Below are 17458 nucleotides of genomic sequence, written 5' to 3'. Positions count from 1 at the left end.
GGCCTTCAGGTTGACACTCATTCACTTTCTTCAGAACCCACAGAAGTGACTGAGCACATTGTTATGCAGGCGTTTCAGCCGCTGAATGAGAATTTGAATTCACCTGCCTTCTTTTGACATATAGAAATGAAAATCTTGTACCAAATACCTCTGTTTGATAGATGGTTTTGCGTGTCAAAAGCTGAGCTTCAGAATGCAGACCTCTTTGATGCCTCTCTCTGACCTTTCCAAACATGGTTGGATGGAAGCTCCTCTAGTCATCTTCACAGGAACATCCATATTTAGTGATTTAAAGCAGTATAGTAATATGATACACTTGGACTTTGATTTAAAAGCAGCAAATGCCCAAAGCGATTGATAGAACCCACAAAGGCACATGGGCACCCTTGCTAGTCCCAGTGGGAAGGAGAGGGGGAGGGACCGTTCTCAACCCCTTAATAAGGATTACTTGAAAGCAGGTCTGACAATATCTGCATGCTGTTCTCCCTTGATAAGCCCCATCATGTTTTTAGGGGATTGAGGCTGTGTGTGGTGATGGTGGATGGGGGAGAGGCATCTAATAGCTTTCAGGTTATACGTTTTCATCTAAGGAATCTTAAATCTATCAGCTTGACCTCAAATGGTATATAATAACTCCAACTGGATGAAATATAATGTGGAAAACTGGCGTCTGACTGATATTATAGACTGAATGGTGCTTTTAAGAACAATGATGTAAGGGTGAGTGTGTCTCCAAGTCGAAGGTGAGCCATCAGTCGCGCCTCTCGAAGTGCTGTGCCAACATTGCTGTTTTCCCCTAGAGTTCTGACCTTCACTAAACTCTCATTCTCTCTAATTTGTTCTCCTATCACCGCACTTGCAATTTTGTGCAATATCCTTTTCCTCATAGCACATATAGTGTCACTTCTGTTATTGATAGACTGGGAATGAATGCAGGAATGTGCATTTCATTGCATCTCTCTCTCTTTTTCTCTCTATCTATGTCGCTTCATCTCTTTCATGCTCTCGTGCTCTTTCTCTCTTACTCTCTAAAGACAATATTTGTGGGCACACTTTGTTTGAATCTAATAGTTTTGATCCCTGCGGAACATCCTCTGAATAAATATTTTGGGCAAAGGAAAGGAATTGAACCTGCTATACTGTGTGTATCGATCAGCTATTTAGTGAGTCCCTATAGAATGGGTAATTGTGTCTGCGTGCTTCTCCATTTTAAAGTAACTGCATTTCATCTGATGGGGAGAATAATCCATCGAAGAAGAAATAGATTGCAGGCGAAGGTACGTGTCATGGCTGAATGGCAGAAAGCCCATTAATACAATCAGGGAAGCTTGTGCCATTGTATGGAAACTAGGTTTGAAAGTAGACTCCTTCCATTTGAAGTTACCAAATATAATTGTGCATATCTTTTGATGACTTGCATCTCATTTGGAATTTACATATCCCACTGAAGTGTAATTTGTCTTTGATGATTAGCTCATGTTTAATGGGGCTGGAATTGCTTTGTCTCTGCTGCACACTCACATCCTCTCCTGTGTTCCAGTTTCTTTGGGCCGGATCACATTTCAGCTGTCTGTAGTCTTTGACCGTTGAAGCAATGACAGAGCTGTACTGTGAACCTGACCCAAATGAAGCAGTGTAAAGGAAAAAAAGACTTCAAAAAAGAAAAAAAGAAAAAAGAGTTTTCCCCCTTTCAACCAGTGATAGACGAGAGAGAGTGGAAAGGTCTGTGATTCAGTTGACCCACGCTGGATAAAGCTGAACCTTCAGATTGAGAAGATTTTTTTTTCTTTTTTATAGATATAATTTACTCTGGAGAAAACAATTTTAGAGGCAAACTAGTACTTCTGAAATGCTTTAATGCTTTTTAGCTTTTCTTCTTTTACACCATGCCCATCATGATACTGAAGTTCATGCTCACCTCATACTCACTGTATTTGCCTTGCTGATAAAAGTCCGCTATGTCCTCAGATGAGGTTTCAAGTTTTAGTTTTAATGTTCAGTTTTAATCTGAAATATAGATTATTTGATTTAGCATGGCTTGGATTTTTGTGGGTTTGATAATTCAATCAGGAGAGGATCAGAACAAATACACAATGACAATGAGAGTGAGATGATGGTAATGAGGGAAAATGATTTTTTCATGTCAATATAAATTTGATAGAGGTGATGCTTCTATCATTGAGTCACATGGTTTTTCAAAGGCATCTCAAATTACAATTTACAAGTAGTGATTTTTGTGTCTTACCCATTTTTAACTATTTAGGTGGGTAAGTTTTGAAATTTCACATGTGCCTTGCCCCGTACCATTTGTATTATGAAAATAAATAATGCTTCAAATTGTGCAGATGTTTGGGGAGCGATATCTAGAGACCGGTATATCATAGAAACTTTGATTTGGGCCAGAATGAAACTTAGCAACTAGAACTGGATGATGTATTGAATATTCATGTTTTTCCCTGTCATATAAATATTGTTTATTCATACAGATAAGACTGTGTCATCTGTTAAACAAACCCCTTTTCTTGTGACTTGTAAGGAGGTAAAATGTAAGGAGATGTTTTCATAGCGTCTGATACAAACTTCTGATACAAACTTAAGTAGCATAAACAGTGTTAGGATTGTTAGGTTCAGTTGATTTTGTGAAACTGTCCATTTAAACATTTTAATAAAAAATGATTGAATTAACAATTTGTTTGCATCATAACTTAATGTTTATTGTTCATGAATTTATATATATATATATATATATATATATATATATATATATATATATATATATATATATATATATATATATATAATATATTAGTTTATTGGTTCCTGCAGGGGAATATTGATGTTTTGTTTCTGGTGCATATAAATGAAAAGGAGAATTAAATATAAATCTTATTTGCATTTATTGAAAACAGTAGGGGAAACATGCCATGATCATTTTAATTAGATGTTTATTGTAGATAACTTGTTGTATTAAACATTATATAATTAGTTATAATGACTCTAAGGTTAAAATTATGCTTCCTTTGATTGAAAATCAATCACAAACTATAATCTTAAGCTTTTAAATATTAAGCTGCAGTATATATTGAATATCATTTAAAGACTTTAGAATTATGAAGATGCATTTTATTTAGTTTTTTTTGCCCAAGCCTTGTAGGAACTAGCCAGAAAACCTTGCATAGCAATGCTCAAGTAACCATCCACAACACCCTCACATCATCTTTGACACATTTTGCATGGCCAAGTGTAACTTCTGCAAAAATGTAAAAATCTAGTTTTGTAATGGGCTCTAAGGTGTACTGCTTGCAGTGTCCTACCTTGTTCTGGAGAAATTCTTAATACCTATTATTTGTGTTTGCCCTCTCTGTAGGGAACATGTACCATCCTTTTCATATCAGTTTGCAATTCTCTGAAATAGGTGGTGGGTGCATGTTCTGCTAATTACTGCTGGCATGAAATTTCACCTCTGAGATGTCTTAGTGGTTCATTTGTGCCAGAACACTAAGTGTGTGTTTGTAAAATGTTATAGCAAAGCCCTCATATACAGTTTAATTCACCTAATCTTCTAGTGTAAGTTATGACTGTGATGAGTGGGGCGGGGCCTAGAGCAGTGGCAATGGAGCGAGGCTGGTGGAGTTAATGATAATGCATGACACCTGCACCACTCACCGGTCTTGAGTCCAATGGAGGAGCTCCGGAAGGATAAAAAGAGGAGTGTCGACAGTGTAAGACCAGAGGGGACCAGGCCTGGACTTTATTTTGTTTTGGTTCTGTTTGTGCACGGCAGTCGTACAGGCTGTTATTTTAAGCTTTGTGTTTCTTTTATTATTAAAGTTTTGTTTAAATGTTCACCGGTTCCCGCCTCCTTCTTCCCGATCTAAGAATGTTGTTACAATGACTCATCACAAAAATTATAAAAAGATGCTGTCTGAGTTTTTGAATACTTTACTCACATTTTCTGATCTCTTTACTGGGAGTTTTCATTTATTAAATGCACAGTCAACTATGAAAAAGAATGACAAGGAGTTTGTTGTCCTACCAAAGCTTCTCTTAGACTATTCTGAGGGATAAAAACAGGATGCACAGTGCACTTTAGGGATAAAAGAGGTGCACTTGATCCTGTGGTTTATACTCCTGTTTGAGTTTTCAAAAGTGGAGCTTTGGATAACTTGGTCATGTGGAATCACTTTGAGTTATTTTCTGGTTGATTCACTGATTTATTATTATATTTATTTCCACAGACACATCTATGCTGCTGCCATGTTTTCCGGTTTGCCTGTTTATGTTGACCTTGACCCCTGACCTCCTGCATTCTCTTGGTAACCATATCATTTTTATTTTAATGCACCTTTATGTTTCTTTCATTATTTTTCCATCTTTCTCTTTGTAGATTCCATCTAATGTTACTTACACTGTGCATGCACTGGAAGTAACTAATGATGTGTTATGCCACAATGTCTTGATGCTGTCTACACTGGAATCATTGAAGCTTCAACTCAGAATGTTCACTTAACATGGACCAAAAAGCTCAAGGCTAAACTGGGTATCACCAACTACCTCACAAAATGATACACATCGCAATGCATCACAATATCATAATTGGATCACGATCGAAACTGTGGCAAACGTGTGAGAGAGAGACTTGGGGTGTCAAAGAGAGAGAGAGTGATTCTACAGTATCACTTTCAATCTCTTCAGCGGTTCACTTCACTGTTGTCCATTAGGTGCCTCATAGAAGTGTCTGACTGCACAGATTTTCAGTTTCAGCATTCTTTTTAGGCTACCTCCTTGATCAATAATTGACCTGTAGAAAATGATACGAAAAAAAGCACATAATTTAAAAATATCTATATAATGCAATATTTTCATTGCTAAAATCACTTGTGAAATACACTACAGTTCAAAGGTTTGGGGTATGCAAAATTAATTTGGAATGTTTTTGAAAGAAGACTTAAAATAAATATATAAAATATTATTCAATTCAACAAATTCAAGTTTTTTTTCTTGTTTTAATTAAAAAAAAAATATATATACTTTATTCCTGTGATGGCACAGCTGAACAGTCTTCAGTGTCACATGATCCTTCAGAAATCATTCTAATATGCTAATTTGTTTCTCAAGAAGGTTTTTTTTTATTATTGTCAATGTTGAGAACAGCTTAATATTTTTTTCTGGAAACTATGATACAGCTTTTTCAGGATTCTTTGATGAATAAAATGTTCAGTAGAGCAGTATTTATTTAAAATAGATGTTGTTTCGTAACAATGTAAAAGTCACATTCTTGCTGAATAACATTATTAATTTCTAACCTAACTCACTTTAAAAAAAAAAACCTTACTCACCCAAAACATTTGAATGGTACTGTATGAATATTGTTTAGCTAAAATTTGATAATGAAATTTAAAATTTTACAGATTTTCTGTGTGAATCCATATAAAATGGGCTAAGTTGTTTACATTGTTAGCTTGCTGGCTGTTAAAAATAATCAGCATGTAAAATACGCTAAACAGTATGTTTCCAGTGCAGAGATCTTCATTGTATTGATAAAATTGATTTAGTTTTGCACCATCACATTTGCTTCCAGTGTATGCACAATCAGCACAATCAGGATTACCTGAGCACCTGTATGTTATTTAAACCTAATTTTCTGTTACTAAATTGCCAATTATGTTTTCCATTTTTTTATTGGATTCATATTGTTTGATGACACACATGCTCATGTACATACTTTCCTTACAATGATCCATGATGTATCCTTTCTCTACTGTTTTGTTTTTCCTATGTATGTTTCTTTGAGTTCTCAATATGTGTGTGTGTTTATGTGAGGGAGGGAGGGGGGGGGAGAATAATGTGTGCTGCTGCGAGATGTGTGAATTCAGCATATTGGCCTGTTTGTTTCTTGTGTCTCTCTCTAACTCTCCAATCTTCCACAACATACAGTGCCTAAATCTATAAGTTGACGTAAATAGAAGGCTGGATAATTCATTTATAGCTGCTTGAGCACAATCAGTAGCCAGTAATTACACCGTTACATGGCTCATATCAACAACTCTTGTAGTAATTCTGTAATTAAAATTTGATGTATGGTAACTCCCTCCAGACAAAACCTGAGGCTTCCATTGTGTGTTTGCATCGTATATACACAGTCTGAGACTGTGTGCCCAGTTTAGACATGAGGCAAGTTGGCAGCCTGAGTGAGAGGCCAGTTTGAAGGTTGCCACCCTGTGCTATAGTCTTGCTTGTCTAAGCAAAGAAAACGTCACCTCTCGTCTGCGCACTGTAATAGATAACAGACAAGGACATGCACGGCAACACTATAAGCACTGTCATGCAAGCTTTATTTATTCCTTTTTTTATCTCTTTTGCCCTCTTTCAAAATCGAGAGAGAAACATCACCTCCTCCCCCGTCCTGTACGGCAGTCAGTGGTCCAAGTGTGTTGACAGATGCCCTCCAGGGTGCACTAACAAGTGCCCATCAAGCTGACCCTGAATGTGTTCCTCTATCTCTGTCTGCCTGCCTTGATGAGCCGGGTCCTCTTGCATGTAGTGGCGGCTGCCTGTTCCCACAGCCGATGCGTGAAGTGTGTCCTGGGTCAAGCGTATCCTCGCTCTGTCTTATCAGTGCTTCTCTCTCCCCTGCTGTATGAAGCTTCAACCTCACAGCATGCTGAACTGTCACACACACACATGCTGTGCAAGGAAACAGGCCTGTGTTGATGGGATTTCTCTTTTTGACCCTCATTTGTTTGGCTGAATACTGAGTGCTGTCTGCTCTGCTTGTCAGCCAATATTCTGGGAGAGGAAGTGTAGAGACGGGGCACAAGGTCACTCTCAGCAGACAGGCAATTCCCATCATAATATGTCAGCATTGCAATGATGTCACCCATTGATTCTAGATATGCTTTGACTTGTGGTGGAACACAGAAAAGGTAACAGTACCACAGTTAGCATTAACGTGTAATCTGTGTTAACATGCACCCAAATAATCTGTTTGGAATTTGATTGATGGCTCGTTTGAATTGAAAAGCTTTCATATAAACACCTTTATCAATCTGATCGAGCTTGATCCGAATGAATTGTCGAATGGCTTAAAAGGGGTGGTGTAGACCTGAAACAATCCAATCAGGATGGTAAATGTTTGAATATGACTTTCTTCTCCATTGCATTCAAAAATATCTTGCACACACGTGCAGTGCCGTGATCTATATGTTTATCAGAACCCTTTTATAATAATATATATAATGATAGTTTTACTTCTTATGAACTTGCATATATTCGTTTTAAAGACTGGTCAGTGAAAGAGACTACATTTACTAAATATATTAACCAAATATGTGCTAAAAAAACCCTCATTACATTTGTCTGCTTTCCATTTTTTTAATAGGTATGACATCAAGGCAAAAATTACATTTTTTTTTTCAAATATTCTGTACTGATTGGGAGAAATCTACATGAATAAGCTGGAGAGTTATGTTTTGGCTGGAAACATTATCAAATTATCCAGAATATTAAATTAATTTGCCAGAGCGCAGGATTGTGTAGAACGTTGTGTAGGATGAGCATTTAAACTCTGGAAATCTGCAGACTATTGAAGAGATAGATCACAATTTGAATTCTGTTGTCGTTTACTCACCCACATCATTCCAAACCTGTAAGGTTTTATTTCTTTCACACAAAGAAAAAAAAGCTGAAGGAAACATTTGAAAGTCATGACATTTGCCAAGTATGGTAACCCATACTCGGAATTGGTGCTCTGCATTTAACCCCTTTTTGATGTCAGTGATGTCTAACTTCACTGTTGTTGTTGTTCTTAACCAATCATGTGGATTTAAATTTGAATATGGGAAGTCATGGCCTAACGTTTAGAGAGTTTAGAGAGACTCATAACCTTAAGGTTGCGGGTTCGAGTCTCATACCGGCAGGGATTGTAGGTGGGGGGAGTGAATGTACAGTGCTCTCCCACCTTCAGTACCATGACTGAGGTGCCCTTGAGCAAGGCACCAAACCCCCAACTGCTCCCCGGGCACCGCAGCAAAAAATGGCTGCCCACTGCTCCGGGTGTATGTTCACGGTGTGTGTGTGTGTGTGTGTGTTCACTGCTGTGTGTGTGCGCATTGGATGGGATAAATGCAGAGCACTAATTCCAAGTATGGGTCACCATATTTTGCCACGTCACGTCACTTTCACTTTCACTTTCACTCCATGGTGAATAAAGACTTATTTTAGTCTGTTCATCACACAAAGCTATTAGCTATTAAAGTACTATTTTAGTGCTTTTTCTCTAATATACAACTAAACACTATATTTTTTTCTCTAGCTGAAGCTCAGAATGTGAGCACATTTCCTTGTAAGATGGCACCAATTAGCTCCTTCTTTGACATCTTCGGATTGGACAGGAACTGCAGCCAAACTGGAGGCTGTATTAAAAATAATGCCCTATATAAGATCCAATCTGCCCTGTATCTGTGCGTCAAGTTGGTGCGTGCAGAACAGCTTTTAAAATCTCATTTATTTCTGCTGTGCAGATGACACTTGTGAACAAAGGTCGTCCGCTTTGTTTTTACACTCAGGGGGAACATCCCCAGAATTTATTTGAGAGATGGGGCCGGACCAACACAAGCGTAGAAAAAAGCAAAGATGAAGAAAGGGAGTGGGTTATGGGAGCGCAGATTATGTGATGGTCCACGGAGGCTTGGAATACAAATAAGCGCAGAAAGAGGAGATTCGGGGTGAGGGGAGATGTTTCCCAGTGGTCATGCCTCAGGGCCAGATAAGCCGAATGATTCCCTGCATGGTACTTCATGGACGGCCGACAGGAGACCTAATGTCTGTCAGTGTGTTGAATCTTTTTTTTTTTTTTTTTTTTTTTTGTTAGAGCATTGGTGTTAGCATATGACAAAGAGACCAGTTTCTATTTGTATTGACATTTCTTTCATGAATTGTGCATGAAGCTTTTTCTTATGGGTGGTGCTGTAGTCTCTTTGTTTGAAAGCATGCGCTCTTCACATTCATCTCTGAAGTTTCACAGCATTACATTTGAGCAATATTGTTCTTTTGGGCCCATCAGCAGGCATACTACTTTGAACCACATGGCTGTTCACATCCTAAACGCCAGTCCTAGCAATGCCTGGCTTGCAGGGCCTTTTCCCTCGCTGGCCCGGTTTGTTAGCTTCGGTGTTGTATTTCAAGGCTTGATTAGATGTCACTCAATTAAAAGCACATTTGGGCTAGGAGAGAGTGTTGCCATGGCTGCTTTGTGGAAGGTGGAGAGCCCCATGGTGCTTACCCAGAGTGCTCTAATTAAAACCACTCACAGTGCCTGGAGAGTACCTGTGCCGCACTGCACAGCGCAGCCAGAGAAGTTTCACACCAAATCAATGACAGCCACAGACTCCTCTCAGATGAAATTAAAAAGGATATGCATTGCGAAGGAGGGGAAAAAAGAAATGGAGGAGTCACAAAGGACTCCTCCTGATTTGAAGCTAGCTTTGAGACAGGCTAGGATTAATACAGCTCTCCTAATATGCCGCAGATTGGTGCTCCCCTGGTGGCACAGATCAGGTAAGGCCCAGTGAAGCACACATCACTTTCTAAATGCTTCATTATTTTACTCTCTGAATCCCCAGTCTAGCATTGATTTAATAAGCTCAAATATATATGGCTTTTTGAATGAATCATGCCTTTTATATTGAAGCATCGTTGTCACCGTTTCTGTCTTCGAGTTTCATTTAAATACATTTGCCCACTGGAAAACAATAGGCCGCATATTAGTGATTAATATACTGTTTGATAGACCTTCTACCTTAATTTCTGTCATGAACCCCCAATGTAAATCCTGGAACAACCTGTTTTTTCTTTCAACAGATCCTTTGGTATTAATATGCCAAATTAAATGCTGCCATGCTGCACAAACGAGTCCTTGAAGTATTTGAGAGTGCATGTTTCCAGTCGTTCCACGCTTGTAATGCAATTTATGAGTCTCTACCCATTTAATCAAAAACTAGATGAACTACCTCCCTCGATAGCCCCATTGAACCAAATTTCTGTTTACTTTATTGCTGTCTTTTAATATGACTTCGGCTTGTGGGAGGGGTAATGTTGCACCTGTAGCATATGAGAAATGACTTACTCTCCTTTTTCTGGTTTTTAGGCTCTGTGCTGATTACTAAATGGCACAGTGTTGTCACATTGACCTATGGATTGATGGATGGTTTGGGATACCTCAAACCGTGAAACGCAGAATGCAGCTGAGTAGAAATGGGCTTTATGGGTCATGTTTGCCTATCAGCATGAACAGATATGTGAGCACTTAATCGCAGGGAGGGAAGCTGGAAGGACGTCTGAATCGCTGTTCTGCTTCACTCAGCCCTCTGATGCCACATTTGAGTGCCACATTCACACTTGAATAATGCAGAGATGATAAATGGTAAGACATTGTGACCTTTTAAACCTTGTAGGGAAACGCCTGGATGGCCTTCTTGTCCTACTGTGAAAGAAACACAAGCTCCAATACTAAGGATGTCAGGGTGTGGTGCAGTTCAGCCACCAGGTCTAATCAGAGCAGTGGATACTTTCTGGTTATTATGTCTTGCTTTGTGTAAATTAAATTTAAAACTAGTTTGTTTTGCAGTCTCAATTGGTTTTAGTTTACATTGCTTTCCCAGTCATGGTAACTTTTATTTTGAGGTAGATTTTGAGAATATTCAGCAGCAATGTGAACTTGTGATTTACTAACGTCTAGAAAAATGTGTTTTATTTATGTAGCCTGGGATAAACCATCAGTTACTGTTTATCCAATAAAGTCTCTTTGTTTCTTTGCCTGAGGTTTAGGATCCCTGCAATATAATTTAGCGGAGGCACCTGGTGTAGCTATCAGGCATATTTTATGCAAAACAGTCAGGTATTATTGCATTATGAATTCATTCCAAATGTCAGTTAGTGACTGGGCTTATAGAGGTCTTGTAGAAAGTCACATTTCCATAATATATCCTTGCATTACACATAGTGTACTGAGACTGATCTCCCAGCATGCATTTTTGACATGAATTCTTCTTGCTCTCCAAATATAGTCCATCAATCTCCTTGCTCTTGTTCACACCAGCTAAGTTATGGAGTTTCTGAATGGTTGATGATGTTTTGGAGTGATATGCCCAGCTGGTCCACCTGTCTGTGCATGAGAGGACCTCGAGGACCAGCGAGTCTAGCCAAATAAATGGCAGCCTAAAGCAAACAGCGTGGGTTAAAATAGAAAAGAGAGAAGAGCCAGCAGTTCTGCTCATTGCAGTCGGATCAATATGAAACCTCATTACGGGAGTGTCATAGAACATTTGTGCACTTTCTGCTCCATCTAGCAGCAATTTTGCTGGATAAGCACCGCTCTCATTTGCCCATTTTAAGCATTTCGTTAAAGAACAACCCACAAACACGAACATATCACTTTCAGCCTCAGGGCCCTGGCAAGGGGAGTATGCCCCCACTTCTGCCTTTGCTGGACCGGACTGCTTTCCTGAGCTCGTGAGGCCAGCCAGCCGGAAAGCAGATCACAGTGTGTGTGTCTGTGTGTGTGTGTGAGAGAGAGAGAGAGAGAGACATGGCGTTTCACACAGGCTGGGCTTTGACACCCTCTGTTAACCCTGTAATTAATCCCTTAATAACCTAGTTAGCATGCTGCTGTGCAAACCTCTTTGTATACATCAGGTTATTCTGTAAATCCCACCAGCTTTCTACTCTATTGCAAACTTTACATTTTTCTACAGCACACATGTGGATTGGACTGACAGAAATGTGTGTTTTAAAATTACAAAATTGTTATAAAATTGTATAAAACATTTTATAAATGTTTTTTATTATATTTTTGGTTATTTTTCCTTATATTTTGACAGGGCAGTTTTGAAGAGAGACAGAAAGGGAAAGAGTGGATAGATTGAGATGGGAAAGGACCTTGAGCCAAGAGCTGAACGCAGGTTTTCCAAAGTGTTGCTGTGTAATATGTCGGAACACTGCCCATAGGGCTAAGGGTGACACTGGGGTGGGGTGGTGGGGGGGCAAGGCATATCGTTAGTCCCCGATGTCAGCCTAACGGCTAGCGTAAACTTTATTGAGATCAGGACATATCAACCAGTAATTTCATTTCAAGTAATGGAAAGTTCAGGAATGAATGGTATGCGATTAATGACAGAATAGTCCCAAAACAAATGAAAGGTCATTATCTGACACTTAAAATGGGAAGCATCAACATTGAAATCAGCAGCAAATCAGATGTTGCCCATGCATAGGGCTATTGCTCTCTTTCTTTCTTTCTTTCTTTTGAATTTGTGCAACCTTTTTCAATTCTTTTTTCCTTCCTTTTCCTCACACTTTTATTGATAAGGGTATTAGAAAAGTCACAAGTGGATAAAAGCATGTGTGTTAAAGGCCAGACCACAACATGGCTTTGACTTAATTAATCCAAAAGTTTACATTTTCTGATTACTGTATTGAAAGTACGAAATTTAAGAAAACGATAACAATTACACATTTAGATTAGAACTTTTTTTTTTTTTTCACATTATTGGCACTCCACAGACAGAGAGCTCAGACATGCAAAAGTGGAAGGGTTTTTTATGCTAGTGAGCAAAGTGGTGAGCAGACTGCACATAACAAAATACTTGAATAATGCATGATCTGATTATAGCCAAACGAGCAAAAAAATCCAGAAAGGTCAGTAAGACTCGCAGATGTGATTACGGATTGAAAATCGGCCAACACCTCACTAATGAAACCACAAACAAAAAACCCTTTCAATTCGCCCATTGGCCTGCATAATAATCATGGAGCAAAGTGTCAGGAAGAGGCTGTCTGGTCAAACTCCTATCCCCCTATGAATGGTTTTGTTATCAATGTGTTGCTCAGGAATGGCTTGATATCAAATTGGAATGACAGATTAAATGTTGGCTCGCAATGAAGGTTGAGTGGTTGGCTGGTTATGATGAGGGTGTCTAATTAAACTACAAGGCTTTTTTGAGGCTTGGTCAAGAAGAAGACCACTGTTTGTGTATGTGTGAGATGGTCTCCAGTCTGTCAGCAGTTTTTATCATGTTGTTTAGCCTCCGGCAGTACGTCACAGGCTGCTTGGATGAACAGAAACAGACACTGATAATCTGAAATTTGGGACTTGTAGACGAATATGTGTGAAGCATGATGAAAGCAATGATCAGTGGTTTTGCTGTGATGTGTCACTGATAACATTTCATATCTCAAATGATTTTCTACCTTCCATTAGAATCTCTTTTACTTAATAATGAAATATCTTTGAGGCATTTGAGACCTGCCCTCCACCGCTGCGTACAGGAGTGTGAGCTTGGCAAAAGGATTGATTGGCTGGGCTGTGAAGGAATCATATCACATGGTATGTGTTTTTTTCCCTCCTCTGGCTTCAGCGCACTTGACAGCCAGCCATCAGGGAGAGTGTTTTACTGATCCCAAAGAGCCCACAGACTAACTGCACATGACCTCCAGCATTGAATGATGAATGGCAAAAGAAGCTCCTCTCATCCATCGCGGCCTCAACCTCTCCACCGCTTGCTCTCATTCCGTCTGAAATGCCATGAAAGGGCCCACTGGAGACACCAGCATACGGGCAGCTTGGAATAACTCAGACATTGGCCGTTTCATCTGCTTTTGCATGTGCGGTTTACTGATATGAACGAATCTCAATAGATTTTAAATCACAGGCCCTGAATGCAGACGTTGGTAACAAAGATGGTGTTTCCAAGAACATATCTTCGATAAAACACATAGCTCAGCAGCCATGCTTAGCCCTACTGTGGGCGTCTCTGGGGCCAAACTCTGTATGTATGTGCATATCTGGGCTTGAAGAAAGGAAAATGCAGTGAAAAATCAAGAGTAGAGCATATGTATGTTGAACAACTCAGCCAGTGCTACCCATGAATAAACACGGAGCAGGAAATAAATGCCACCCAAAATGAAGAAATCACCTCTCTGATTGATAAATGGTGATATGCACCATGTTTATGCTTCTCCTTCCTGATGCTGAACTGCTGCATATTCACCCCAAAAGGCAGCCTGGTTGGCTGTAGAAACCATTGTGAATGTGGCCTTCACAGTTAATCATAACGCCTGCACTCTCAGCGCTGATTGTATTGCTGGCTCCAGGGATCTGCCATAATTGGATCCTTGTAAGTGGGCTGGAGAAGCTAAACAACCAGATTGCTGTTTGTTTATACCTTTCATATATTAGTAACGTGCCGAGACTTCTCGAGCAGACTGGGACTTGTTTTGTTACTCGCCAGGCCTAATTAGTAATTTATTCTTAACATATGCCTGAATTGTGGCCCTTTCCAGCTATTCATGATTAACTCAACTTTAATTAGAGTTACTTGTTCATGTTCAGCTCCGCCCAGACATGCAGTTGATGGAAGAAACCAGGAGCTTGTCCAGTAAATACAGGCTAATAAAGGTGCCCTTGGTGCAACTTTTCCTGGCAGGTCTATCAGGATGTGTATCACACCTAGGGGCTGAAATTCACCATATGCCAAATTTGAGTGTTGCCAAAATATTACCAGTTACACTATAGTTTTTTAGTAATATTATCAATTTTATTTTTTGTCACATTAAATTATATATTGCACTATCATAAATTTTTTGTTTTTGTTTGTTTTTTTCTAATGATAATGTCTTTTTTTAGTGCTGTCAAATGATTAATCACGATTAATCACATCCAAAATAAAAGTTTTTGTTTACATAATATATGCGTGTATGCTGTGTATATTTATTATGTATATATAATTACAAACACATGCATGTATACATTTAAGAAAAATATGTTATGTTTATATATTAAATATATTTATATATAATATAAAAAATAAGAATATAAATATATAAATGTATATACATGTAAATATTTTCAAAATATTTACTGTATGTATTTATATATACATAATAAATATACACAGTACACATACATATAGTATGTAAACAAAAACTTTTATTTTGGATGCGATTAATCGAGATTAATCATTTGACAGCACTACTTTTTTTTCATAAAGGTCATAAAGGGGCTGTTTAAATGGGAGACAGACAGATATATATATATATATATATATATATATATATATATATATATATATATATATATATATATATATATATATGTGTGTGTGTGTGTGTGTGTGTGTGTGTGTGTGTGTATACGTATGTATATGTATGTGTGTGTGTGTGTGTGTGTGTGTATATATACGTATGTATATGTATGTGTGTGTGTGTGTGTGTATACTGTATATTATTGTTCTTTTATTACATCAGCATTGGGCCCAAATAACTTGCTGAAAACAAAGGTGATCATTATTGTAGCTGTACTGATAGTATAGCACCACTTGAGAGAGTTGTTTATTTTTCTTTACATCATAAAGAGCCTCTCTATCTTCTCATCTCCATGTTGTCTTCCACATCGCAGATAGATATCCCTGCGAACACAGGATTAATGTCACAGGAATTAAACTCAAATATACTGATCTCTCACCATGTACTGCATTGCCCTCCTAAGTTAATCAAATGGGTGTGCATTAATTTCAGATTAATATCCTCTCTGTATTGGTAATTATCTGATATCTCTTTGGAAGTTTCATGTCACCTTGGGGAACAGGAAATGTTCTCGTCAACTGTATGTGCATGATCCCTGAGCCAAGTTACATCTGTGGAACTTCCCAAAGCTTATCTAAGTTTTTCCCATTCCAAAAAGTGGTAATTAAAAATGGATTGCTTCCCATTAAACACCGTGATGGACTTCACAGGGGCCACAGTTGGAAAGGGGTGCATTATTCATGTGGCCTGCAGTGTCCCACAGATAAAGCTCATTTTCTCTAGCAGTTGGATAGAGAACAGGAAAACAGGACAATTTTCCTTTGGCCTCAGATGGACCCCACAGGGTGGCTGTCGTTTCCTTTAAGGTCACTTGGAAAAATGGTTTTTTGGAACTGTTCAACTGTTTGTTGATCAAGGTGGAAATGACAGCCCCCTGCTATTTTGCTCTGTTCCATGCTCTCTCACTTTTTTTTTTTGTTTGAAATTATAGTTCTAGTGAACTGCATCTGTAGGTGGGTCCCAATGCAATAGTACATTCAAAAGGTAACTTAATTATATTGCCCCCTTAGTTATCTTCTTTTGCCCAAATTTTTTAAAGATACCCAGAATGCACTGCAATTAACTGAAATTTGTAGATGTTTTTTCATGGTCATTCAATCTGAAAAACTATAATACAATATAAATTTGAAAAAGTGAATTAAAAACAAAATATGCATACTATGGCTGCGTTTACAATTGGCATTAACATGCGATCGCCGTGATCTGATCAAGCAGATCAGCTCATCAGTCAACCAGAACACGGCACGTTTACACTTGGCAACATCAACTGACTTTTCTATCTGGATAAGCGATCGGATCTGTTTTTCCCGTGCAATATTTAAATAAGTCTGCAGAGAATGGCCTGGTGCAAAGTCAACCTGAAGTGGTGGGTTTTCTTTTGAGATGCATATTCAGTGGCGAGACATTTTACAAATCAAAGATAATATGTAGGAGTCTCATTAGCGCTCCACACAGGTGTTCTCCATCTTTTTTTCTGACAGTTTGCGAGAGAGGGGGCGGCGTTTTGCATGATGTCGACCTACGAATGCAGACACGATGGCTGGATTGCATTTACATTACACTGAAAACCGATCACAATGCGTCCTCGACTACCTCTGGGTCAGGACACGCTGACTGGATAACATTCCGATCAGAAGTGCGTTTACACTTGTCTTTTCAATGTGTATGTTGACAACACCCGGATACAGGTCGCATGTTAATGCCAAGTGTAAACGCAGCCTATTTTACCGTTTTTAAACATGTATATTTAAGCATTGCTTCAATTCCCGAAAACATGGTTTGTTAGTTAAACAATATGCTAACACCAAACTCTATTGGAATCAATTACTACAAGTTCCTGTGTTTCTTAGGATGCAGCCTTAGTAAGCTGTCACACTACCTACATAGTCAGTTTCCTTTTATGTTTTAAAACATATCATCTCTCAGCAGAGTGTTTGTTTAATTTCAGTTACAACTTTAGGTTGTTAGAGTTAACCTGTGTTCGTACATTGCTGCATCATGGCTCTAAAGAAGGTCATTGTAGCATTTCTTCATGAGGGACTCTTGCATGCAGACGAGTGTACTGAAGGGAGCTGTGAGCCTCTGCGCTCTGTGTGGGGGGTGTAGGCTGTCTTCACACCTAACTCTGCTAGTGCAAAATGGAGACAAGCTGCCTTGCTAGCACCTGCCAACCTCTGACGTCTAATCACTTCTCACTATTAAAATTTGTGAAGTCTAATTACGCATGCAACTAATTGAAAAATGAAATGGTTGCTTGCAATCGTGTTGACAATTGGAGACATTGATTTAGTGGTAGAGCTTTGGCTCTTTTTCCATT

The 17458-nt window shown here is 38.7% G+C and overlaps 1 protein-coding gene across 1 annotated transcript in view; it reads left to right on the top strand.

Annotated features, from left to right (window-relative positions):
• Positions 1–4078: 4078 nt before the first annotated feature.
• LOC109088857 (calmodulin-binding transcription activator 1-like) overlaps positions 4079–17458 on the top strand; it is a 263636-nt gene continuing 250256 nt past the window's right edge. The window contains exon 1 of the mRNA XM_042750524.1: positions 4079–4316. The gene's annotated coding sequence lies outside the window, so the exon portion shown is untranslated. The remainder of the gene's footprint in view (positions 4317–17458) is intronic.

The sequence above is a fragment of the Cyprinus carpio genome, chromosome B23 (assembly GCF_018340385.1).
Source record: "Cyprinus carpio isolate SPL01 chromosome B23, ASM1834038v1, whole genome shotgun sequence".
Classification (NCBI taxonomy): Eukaryota; Metazoa; Chordata; class Actinopteri; order Cypriniformes; family Cyprinidae; genus Cyprinus; species Cyprinus carpio.
The sequence above is the reverse complement of the archived record's forward strand: the minus strand, read 5'-3'. Positions and strand labels throughout refer to the sequence as shown.